General features: G+C 40.2%; 2 pseudogenes; one reads left to right on the forward strand and one right to left on the reverse strand.

Annotated features, from left to right (window-relative positions):
- Positions 1 to 2,380, reverse strand: part of LOC107563943 (interferon-inducible GTPase 5-like) — a 12,659-nt pseudogene extending 10,279 nt beyond the window's left edge.
- Positions 2,381 to 5,684: 3,304 nt separating this feature from the next.
- LOC107563944 (uncharacterized) lies at positions 5,685 to 7,835 on the forward strand (annotated as a pseudogene).
- Positions 7,836 to 11,326: the final 3,491 nt, after the last annotated feature.

Here is an 11,326-nt window from a genome sequence, read left to right on the forward strand (position 1 = left end):
GTATCAAATGCTAATGATAGACCAGGCACAGGAACTGCTGCTATGCCAGCAGAGGCAAGAGATACAGCCCAGATCATATCATTAAACATCTTGATCTTCTGATGCAGAGATGCAGCAGAGCACACAGGCCAGGCTTGTAAAAGAGCAGATCGTTTATGGACTGGAAGCTCTTCTAAGAGTCTGTTTTGAAGCATTTCAAAGTCATAGTTCTCCAAGTTAAAAGATGATATCAAGAAAACTTCGGGGCCTCCCAGTTCTTTCAAGTTTTTTTGACAATCCTCTCTTATTTCGGCAAGAAGTTTCAGCTCATCAAATCCTTTATTCCTTTGCTCTGCATAGATGTCATTGTCAATCTTAGATCGAACAAAGTAAAAGTTTTTCTTCTGTTTTCTTATTTCTTTTGCCAGCATGACGTCATTCTCCATGAACCTCTCTGAGTTCAAGATGATGAAGAAATCATAGATTTTAAAATTGACATCCTTCAGGAATTTATTTGCTTTGAAGGTTGGACTTCCTATTCCAGGCAGGTCCCAGATCTTCACATTTGGCATTCCAGGATGCTCATACATGCACCTGAAGTAACATCAAAGACACTGAGGCCATCCTCGACGAGGTTCATCATCTTTACATAGACCTCTAAGTGCATTTATAAAGGAAGATTTCCCAGCTCCGGTCTTTCCAGTCACCGCAATGTTAAGTGAGACATGTACAAGCTTGTCAAATTTTTTTTTAGCTTTAGTTGTAGCCTGTTCCAATGTGGACTCGCCTGATGCAATTATTGCCTCATCAACAGCAGTCTTGAGTAGACATGTTTTAACCTGCAAAGGTTGTACAAATACCTTAAATATTCATTCATTCTTGAAAGTTAAAGAATGTAAGAATGTTAATCAGAATGTTGACAAGAATAAGAAAGTTAATAATTTGTTAACAGGTATGGTAGTGTGATCCACATTCAGTGCTGATGCTGTATGTTTAATAAATGGAGTGAAGAGAGTGACCTAGAAGCATTGTTACGTTTTGAAGGTGGTGCTCTGTTGTTCCAAGAGTCAGGTTACCAGGAATTCTCTATTTAATCAAGTTAATCAAATAACATTTGAATGTCAATACAATGTTCCAATGAGACTCTAGACACGGGAGATTAAACGGAATGTAAATCTAAAGAAACCCAGAGTATATTTGAACAAATTGGTATCTAAAATAGTCCGTTGATCTCTTCAAGATTAACAGTACACGCACAATAACTTTGGTCAAATGTGACAAAAGTTTTTATTTTTCATTGTGATGCCGATTAGTGCTCAGCTAGTGTCCTGTAATTAATGATGGCATCAAAGCATTATTCTCTTGTATCTACCATACTGTTGAATTACTCAGAATGCCAGTATCAGTATTTGCAAACACGAAAAAGAAAATATAAGTACAGTAAAAAAATTCTCATAATTTCAACAGCTATAACAGTGGTTAAAACACCTCTCAATGGAGGGCATTTCTATTCCAGGAGGTTATTAGTGATTTGATAGAGAATGACTGTAATTATATTAAGTTGCTACTTAATTAGGATGTAAAATAATCAAACAGCCACAGCATATGATGGTTACAGAGTTATTATACGAACCTTTTTATGTGGGGAGCTTAGAACTTCGTATTTCCTTTAGTGTTTGTCTGACCTGTCAGGGATAATAAAACCAAAATTCATACAATAGACAACATCAATTTACTTCAGCAGCAAAAATACTATTGTTAAGGGAGACAGGTGATCTAGTGTTATACTTTACTATACCCACAATATTGCAGTCAGTGTTTAGTTATAAAATTATTATGTTTGTATATTTAAAAACTGTATCCATTTGTCTGTGCTTTAAATTATACATGGGGTATCTGTAAGTGGATATAACTTACATATAAGAGTACAAAAAGAAATTGTGATAAATCATACCTTTTTTTTGCTACTACTTTTCATAAACCAAAATCATTTTAGATATATAGTGCTTTATTAAAAATAATGTAATTATTAAGTAATGTAATGTAAAAAAAAAAAGAAGAAGACATTGATACCTTGGTTCCACCAGGAGTAGCGAGATACCTGTTAAGAGTCTTCTTTCTTTTCAGTAAAACAGAGTGAACTCTGAGAAAACAAGTACTTTTACTAGCCAGTCTTAAAAGACAGAACACGAGTGCAAGCTGGAGATCTTTAGGGGGAAAAAAGCGTGTGGACCTTTCACCTACAGTTAAGGCTTGGCTAAATTGTTCTGGGGCTTTCTCTGTGCATGGATTTGTTGCACAGACCTACTTCCTTGTCTACTAACAACTTCTAACTCCGTGGAAAATGTACCCACAGACGCCGAAAGTTTGCTTTTTCCTCTAGCTCACAATGTGGCGACATGTTATATTACTTGAATTTATCCTACAAACAAAAATATGACTTTACTTTTCATGTCAGGTACAGTATCACAGAGAGACAGAGAAACTTCATATATAATTACACATATGATGTTACGGGAGACAATGCTTGCCTGTGATTAATATAAGGGGAAAAAAGTTAAATAATCCCACTTTCAGAGACAAATATATAGAGTACACATTCATTAATGCAAAATACTTCTCAATTTGTGGATAATAGCTCTGACTATGGTTCGCTGGAGTCCCAAAGCCTTAGAAATGGCTTTATAAACCTTTCCAGACTGATACATGTCAACTGTTTTGATTCTCATCTGTTCTTGAATTTCTTTAGATCGCGGCATGATGTGTTGCTCTTTAAGCATGCTTCACTTTGTCAGACTGATTCTATTTAAGTGATTTCTTGATTCAACAGGTCTGGCAGTAATCAGGCCTGGGTGTGGCTAGTGAAATTTAACTCAGCTTTCTAAAATAATGTGGTTAATTGCAGTTCTTTCATGATTTAACAGGAGGGGGCAATTCATTTTTCACGTAGGGCCACGTAGGTTTGGACAGCTTTTTTCCCTTAATAAATGAAATCATCATTTAAAAACTGCATTTTGTATTTACTTGCATTATCTTCGTGTAATATTTAAATTTGTTTGATGATCTGAAACATTAAAGTGTGACAAACATGCAAAAATATAAGAAATCAGGAAGGGGGCCAACACTTTTTCACACCACTGTAAGTACAAAAAGCTATATTACTAGCTGGTGTGTGTGTGTGTGTGTGTGTGTGTGTGCGTGCTTGTGAGTATGTGCTAATAAGAAGAGAAAGTGAGGAATAATTCATTCAAAGACAAATATCTAATTGACTAATTTGCACAACACTGTCATAAGGACTCAGGTGGGCGCAAGGAGAATTACACCTGGAAACAGTAGAAGGTAGTTCCAAAGAAATATATTTATTTTACAGGCATAGTTCACCTTACACCATGCTTGCGGCAGCCCTTGATCTGAGGACTACCTAAAAATTTTGTTCCCCAACATTTTACTTTTTTATGTTTGATTAATGGCAGGTTCTATGCATGTATGCATATGCAGACTCTTCAAATATGGCGCTAATTGTTGACACAATTTTTTTTAAAATATTAAAATCATTGAGTTATGTTGGTGATGTTGAAACTTATGACTATAGGTGGCTAAACAATGCTTCTAGGAAATGTACCTGTATGGAAATTTAGTCAATTGTAGGGCTAACAAACAGACATATGGAAAATTGAGCGTTTCCAATCATTATAATGACTATGATATTTTTTATTTGACAAATTACAGTATTCGGACTAATTTTCATCAGTTACCCTGGGGATATGTTCTCTTGAACACTGACAACCAGAACTTACCGTTGCTGTGACATCTGGTGGCAGATCGAAGAATAACAACTCAATATAACCAAAAAACTGCTGCGTATAAGTCTGATGAAACATTGTCCTCTACAAATAGCTCTCGAGGTAGGATGAAGGTCTGAATGCACTGGTAAATAAATTACATATAAAAATAGAGGACAGATAAAAGGAAACAGGCAAGAAGAATAAAGTGAGAGCATTGTGATCAATTAAGCATCTCAGGAACACTTTATTGTCATTCTGTTGTATGTGGAGACACAAAGAAATGACATGTTGTGTCTTACAAGACCATGGCACTACATATTTAAACATATATAAATATATCCTGTGGAAAGAAGTAATCTAACTAAACAGATACTTTACTTAAATACTGTAAATACTTTACATATACATTAAATATATACTTTGGATTTACATTATGTAACAACACATAGTGCAGTGGTACAGAAAGACAGTGCAAGATGAAATGAAGGGCATGAGCAGAGCCGGTCCTGACCTCCCTGGGGCCCTAAGCAAAATACTGCTAAGGGGCCTTCCGACCTCACCCGTGAGCCATGTAAACCATTTGCCTACGCTTGCATTTGTTTAGTCGTTTCTTGAAGATGACTAAAGACTCAGCTGCTGGGATTGAGTTGGGCAGGCCATTCCACCAGGAGGGAACATTTAATGAAAAAGTCTGTGAAAGTGATTTTGTGCCTCTTTGGGTTGAACAATAAAGCGACGATCACTTGCAGAATACGAGGGCACATAACTCTGATGTAATTAATTTAGGTAAATGGGTGCAGAGCCAGTGGTGGTTTTGTAGGCAAACATTAATGCCTTGAATTTAATGCGAGCAGCTACTGGTAACCAGTGCAAATTGATGAACAGAGGTGTCACATGCGTTCTTTTTGGCTCATTAAAGAATAATCTTGCAGCAGCATTTTGGATTAATTGTAAAGGTTTGATAGAAGTGGCTGGAAGACCTGCCAAGAGAGCACTGCAATAGTCCAGCCTGGACAGAACAAGAGCTTGAACAAGGAGTTGTGAAGATGTTCTGAAAGGGCCTGATCTTCCTAATGTTGTATAAAGCAAATCTGCAGTTTTAGCAATGTGGTCTGAGAAAGTCAGCTTATCATCAATCACAACTCCAAGGTTTCTAGCTGTTTTTGAAGGAGTTATGGTTGATGAGCCTGACTGGATGGTGAAATTTTGATAAAGTGATGGGTTTGATGGAACCACAAGAAGTTCTGTCTTAGCCATGTTGAGTTGAAGGTGATGGTCTGTCATCCAACAAGAAATGTCTGTTAGACAAGCTGTGACGTGCCTCTGGGCCTGTTCCACTTTAGCCGGCTGTGGGGGCAGGTTTTTGGGGAGTTGCATAATTTTGAACACCTGCCAAGAGCTATAAAATGGCCTCTTGGGTTTTGATTTGCCCATCTGTTCTCCCTCTTGGTTTGTTGCTATTTTTGGTTGTCTTTTCGTTGTTCCTTTGGTAGTTCATAGTTCATTACTTATGGACATGGAAAATTAACTAAACGATATGTTTTTACTAGTATCTCGATAGGAAATTGCAGAAAGTGTTTGTGGTGGATCCCCAAGCGATAGATAAAGGGAATGAATCTGAACTTGCTGCCACAAAATTCATGTCACAGTTCGAAAGAGGCGAAGACTCAAGTGCAGGCAGATGGGGTGTCTTTATTTACCACTCACAAATATAAACAATAAACATAACTGAAACCACCCCGAAGGGAAAAAAGCCAGAGTAACACAAAACCTCACCACGAGACATAAACTGAGCTCTGTCCAGACGTTCCAGAGCGCCCAACCAGGGGGACGGCAGAGCGGGGGTGGAGTAGGGGAGGGATGGGGGGCCCAGGTCCGTGTGTTACAGGGGGACCTGGGGACTGGGGCAGAGCTGGCGAGATGGGGACCCAGGGCAGAACCAGCGGCCACCACAGCGGTGTGAGTGGAGCTGCCGCCTTGGAACGGGCAATGGTGGGCTCCGCCACTTCGTGAGAACTGTGACTGGTCCCTGCTGCCTCGGGGGGAACTGTGAGCGGACACCGCCGCCTCGGGGGAACTGTGAGCGGACACCGCCGCCTCGGGGGAACTGTGAGCGGGCGCCGCCGCCTCAAGGGGATCCTGAGCGGGCACATCCACTCTGAGAACATTGTGAATAGACCCAGCCGCCTCGAGAGGATCATGAGCGGGCACCGCCGCCTCGGGAGGATCGTGAGCAGGCACCGCCGCCTCGGGGGAACTGTGAGCGGACACCGCCGCCTTGGGAGGATCGTGAGCGGGCACCGCCGCCTCGGGGGCACTGTGAGCGAGAACATTGAGGTACTGACAATTACTGTTTATATATTTATGCTTCTTTTTTTGACAAGGAATTTCTGCAAATACAATAGGGTTTCAACATGTTTAATGCTTTCACTCATAATAATAAGTGAAAGCATCACACATGCTAAAACCCTATTTTATTTGCAGAAATTCTTTGTCTAGACGTCAGAGACCAAAGCCTTAAACATTTTACCAAATTTGATGAAATGGATCCAAATAGTAGTCAGCACTATAGTAAATGCATTTGCTTTTTAGTTTATAATTCTGTAATCATAAGGGCTTGAATCTAAATTAATTTCAAATGAATCTGTCATTCAAGCTCCAAAACATTTTTCTATTATTTGATGTACCCCTGGAAATTCTGTTGCACAAAACTAGACACTATTCCAATTGCATACATTGCTTTTGGTTGTGTAAAAATAAATTCCAAAATATGACAACGTAGTTTCATTATTTTATTTTTTAAGACATGTTGTCCACTACAGTGAGACAAACAATGATAAATCCTTTCACGTCTATGTCACAATTCCTGGAAGCTGAAAACATCCCAGTTCTTGCATGGCCAGCATACTCACCGGGCATGTCCCCCATTGAGCATGTTTGGGATGCTCGGGATCGGCGTATACGACAGCGTGTTCCAGTTCCTGCCAATATCCAGCAACTTCGCACAGCCATTGAAGAGGAGTGGACCAACATTCCACAGGCCACAATCAACAACCTGATCAACTCTATGAGAAGGAGATGTGTTGCACTGCGTGAGGCAAATGGTGGTCACACCAGATACTGACTGGTTTTCGGACCCCCCAATACAGTAAAACTGCACATTTTAGAGTGGCCTTTTATTGTGGCCAGCCTAAGGCACACCTGTGCAATAATCATGCTGTCTAATCAGCATCTAGATATGCCACACCTGTGAGGTGGATGGATTATCTCGGCAAAGGAGAAGTGCTCACTAACACAGATTTAGACAGAATTGTGAACAATATTTGAGAGAAATAGGTCTTTTGTGTACATAGAAAAAGTCTTAGATCTTTGAGTTCAGCTTATGAAAAATGGGGGCAAAAACAGAAGTGTTGCATTTATAATTTTTTTCAGTGTAGGAGCACAGGCCAAATGCTTTGAGGAGAACATTGCACAAATGGATGTTGACTGGTGGAGTAAAATCTTTACCATGAAGATGCCAGAAGGAGGAATGAGAAGTGTAAATGAGAGTTAGGGAAGTTGGTAAAGGCTCTTCTGTCATTGTTCACTGTCCCTCTTGTCGAAGGATCGTTTAACATCATGGATGACATAATTGAGAAAGACAGGGTTAGGCTGAACATTGAGACTTACGAAGGCTGAGCCATTATCAAGTCCCACATGAAGGTAATGTGTGAAATTACCCCTGCATTGAGGAGATTGTGCCTGTCTTCTTATGAGACATACCAAAATCATCCGAAGAAAAAGGAGAACCTTGACAAGCAAAAGGAAAGGAAACAGAGAGAAGCTGTGAAGGTCCTCTCAGCAGTTAGGGTTAGAAAATTAAAGAAAGGTTCCAACTCTTCTGTTTGTGCTACAGTCTCCAACTCCTCAACCCCCCCTGTAGTTAAATGCAAAGCTGCTGCTACAGCCTCCACCCCCTCCACCTCTCCTGGAGCCACTCCTGCAAATGTAGCTAGTCAAACACTGAAACGGGTGTCAGGTGTAGCCAAGCTTTAGGAATATGGATTCACAGCCAAAAGGCAGAAAAAGTAAAAAGCACTCTAGAGACTTTTGCACAAGAATACACTTTTTGGTCTTTAATGGTGGTGCGGTTACTTTTTTTTCCCTTTTTTTCTGTTAGTTATTAAGAGTTTCACAAAACAATGTTTGGTCTTCTAAGATAAATAAAAACCTGCACTGAAAAGTTATGTAGATGGTTGATTATTTGTCAAGGTATGTATAATTTTTTTCATAGATTAAAAATAGCTTTTAAAATACGCAAACTGACAATATTAAAGCGGTTTAAAAATTCTCCCCTTAAAACACAATTGGTCTCGACTATTTAAATAAAGCGTTGGTTAAAGGAATGTGAATTGACCTGAAAAAAAATCAGTCAGAAGAAATATTTTCTCTTTAATCCCTGTGCAGGTTTCTGCATGCTAGTTATGCCAATATTGAGGGGGTGCGTGAAAACGGCTAAGAGAAGATGCCCCCTATTGAAGAGACGCTGGCCTGCTATCTCTCTATGAGCGAGACATCTTCTCTTAAGGCTCCCTCCCTGCCATCCAAACCCCTCCAAGATACATCTTGTTTAAATGGCAGGGCGTACGCAGCAGCAGGTCAGGCTGCAGCTTTGTTACACACTATGATGGTGCTTCAGGTTTATCAGGCTGACCTGTTGAAAGACACCGATAAAGGTCAGGGTCTATCCCCTGATGAGGTGGCTGAGCTGTGTCACACCACAGATCTCGCTCTCCGTGCTTTCTCCGCAGCGCTACTTGGACCTGTCCAGGTTTTTCTGACTGTTTTAGGGTTAGGACCTCCGCAAGCACCTCTCCTGCTGAAGTCAGGACCTATCACTGTTGACTGGTGGTGGTGATGGTCTCACCCGTCGGTGTACTGGATCCAGGCTGGATGATAGCCCTACATCTTCGGCTTCATGCTTACTGGACCATGCAACTAAATCTCTGGGCTTCTGCGAGAGCCTCCTTAGCCATCAGGTCCCCAGTATAATGCTGCAACCTCAGAACCCGCGGGCCCTCCGTTCAGATTGAGCATAATGCTTTGTGTCGTGCTCCCTGTTGTCCTGGCTGGGTGTCTGCTTCGAGAAGCTGCCCTGTCCAGGATGAGCTACTCATGTCTCGCCCCAAGGAGTCTCTTGAGATTTGAGTCATCCTCTCTACCATCATGCACGTTCTCTGAGCTAGAGCTCCTCTCGCTGAGGCGTTGAGTGGCTTAACACTCTTTAACTCCCCTCTTTGCAGTTCGATAGACAGTCAGGCCCACGGGACCTCCCTGTCACACTGCCCTTATGGTCGAACCAGTGCACCCCTCTGCAGAGTGGGCTTGTCAGGGTTCCCACTCTTTCATGAACACCAGATTCAAGGACTTTTTAAAGCACCATTTATTTTATATCAAGCACCTATCAAATTCACACCGCAGCATATGTAGTGTCATGAAAGACCATACATTACTTAACAGTTCACTTACACTTAACATTTACATTAAAAATTTCAGAGTAATAATGTTTTGAATGTGTAGGTTTCATACATTTAGACCGTTTTGAGCAGTCGTGTTCAAAGGAATTTAATGAAATCAGTACTGGTAATATTCAAATACAATTTCTAAAATATTGATAAAACTGGGTTTGCTGTAGTTCTTGTACAAGATTTATTTGCTGAATGCATAAACTAGATTGGCAGGTTTGAGCGCAGGAAAATACAAAGGAAACGCTGTGTATGGCATTTGAGGTAATTTGTGAATTACCATAGACTTATAGTCTAAATAAAACAATTTGCAACTATTACTGTTATTACACTTGTATACAAAACTTTGTATTATGCTTGTTAACCACGGTGACGCGGTTGTCACGGCAACCGTTGTCCTGACATTTTATCCTACCCATCAGATTTTCCTACCAGGGTTTACTGCGCATGCGCACATCAATATTGCATCCTTTTTCTCACGCTGAACAACAATATTTAATGTATCTGCATTACTGTAAAGGGTAGGTTTAGGGTTGTGGTAGGTGTAGACGTTAATAAAACACACTCTAATAGGTAGAAAAAAATATTTATTGTTGGTTTTTGTAGCTGTATCCCTTCTAGCCACAAACGCGAATATAACACATAATTACTGCATTTGCATTACTGTAAGGGTAGGTTTATGGTTGTGGTAGGTGTAGACGTTAATAAACCATAATTTGACAGGTAGCATTTTTCGTTGTTGAATTGTACTACCCACTGTTTTAATGGGAGGTAGCAAAATCTGACAGGGTAGCACAAATCGACAGAACACCTTCACAGCCCTATACTTGTGGGGATATTTGGACCACATAACTTAGGAAACACCAGTATGACACATTACAAACACACACACACACACACACAGACACACATTCAAAATGATGATAATATATATATACTGTATATATCAGTGGCGTTCCGTCCATATAAGCTGCGAATGCTCCGCATACCCAGGCCGTCTGAGAGAATAAGTTCACGGAATAATTAATATAAACATGATTATAAGTTAAATCCCTTGTCATTTGAAATGTAACTTAAAGCTTAAAGAGTTAGGAATAAGTACGTACAATTAATTATTTGCCAAATGTATTTTTCTTTAAATCTACGCCAGTTGCGGTTGCTTCCGGGCGAGCGGATTCTCCACAGCTTTCTCGCCTCCGCTCTGTCGCTATGACTCGTCAGGATTGTAGCGTGTTCTCAGTGATTTGCTGGTCTGCGGCTGATTTAATGCACGAGGTAAGCGGTCCGCGAAGCGCTCGCCCAAGCGGAAAAATATGCTGTTGCTGTCAGATCTCGATTGCCGAAAATCACATTGTGTTTGATGCAAAACCAACTCGACTAAATAAAATAAAATAAAAAACACTGTGTATTTTTGTTTTCTCAAGCAAAGCTAATTTTAAAAGTCCACTGAAAACATATCTTCTTACATTTTTGGCTATAGACAAACAACGTATGTTGGAAGCTATACATTATTGTCAACGTTATTGCATAAGCGGTAAATTAAAAAAAATGTTTTGATGAAAATGTGGGCTATATAAAATTATATTTTTATAAAAATTATATTTTTCACTTTTAAATCGACACCTGCCACGCTGTTTCTTAGCCATCTGTGATCCCTTTTGAGTGTCCTAAAAGCTGATTTGATGTTTGGAAGGAGAACAGAAGCGGACACAGAACACGTGTCATAAAAACAAAAAGCTATGGTGATAAAGACAGTGATGGAAAGTATGTGGTCTCTCACCTGTGGGGCTGACAGACAGTGATGGAGAGCGCGGCGTGGCACCAAAGTCTGCGGACCAACAGCAACATCAAAAGAAGCCATACAGAAGCACAAGGCCAGGCCCAAGACTTTTACAGTTTACATATCCACATGGAAATGGAAAAAGATAAGGCCTTTTCCGGGTAGCAGAAAATTGCAGAAGTCATGGACAAATGTAATTTATGAAACATTTCATAAACAAAATCCCTACTGCACACTGGTTTTTACGTACCAGCACTTAAAGGTCACTCACAGTCGAA

Source organism: Sinocyclocheilus grahami, unplaced genomic scaffold (assembly GCF_001515645.1).
Source record: "Sinocyclocheilus grahami isolate Dianchi unplaced genomic scaffold, SAMN03320097.WGS_v1.1 scaffold899.1, whole genome shotgun sequence".
Taxonomy (NCBI): domain Eukaryota; kingdom Metazoa; phylum Chordata; class Actinopteri; order Cypriniformes; family Cyprinidae; genus Sinocyclocheilus; species Sinocyclocheilus grahami.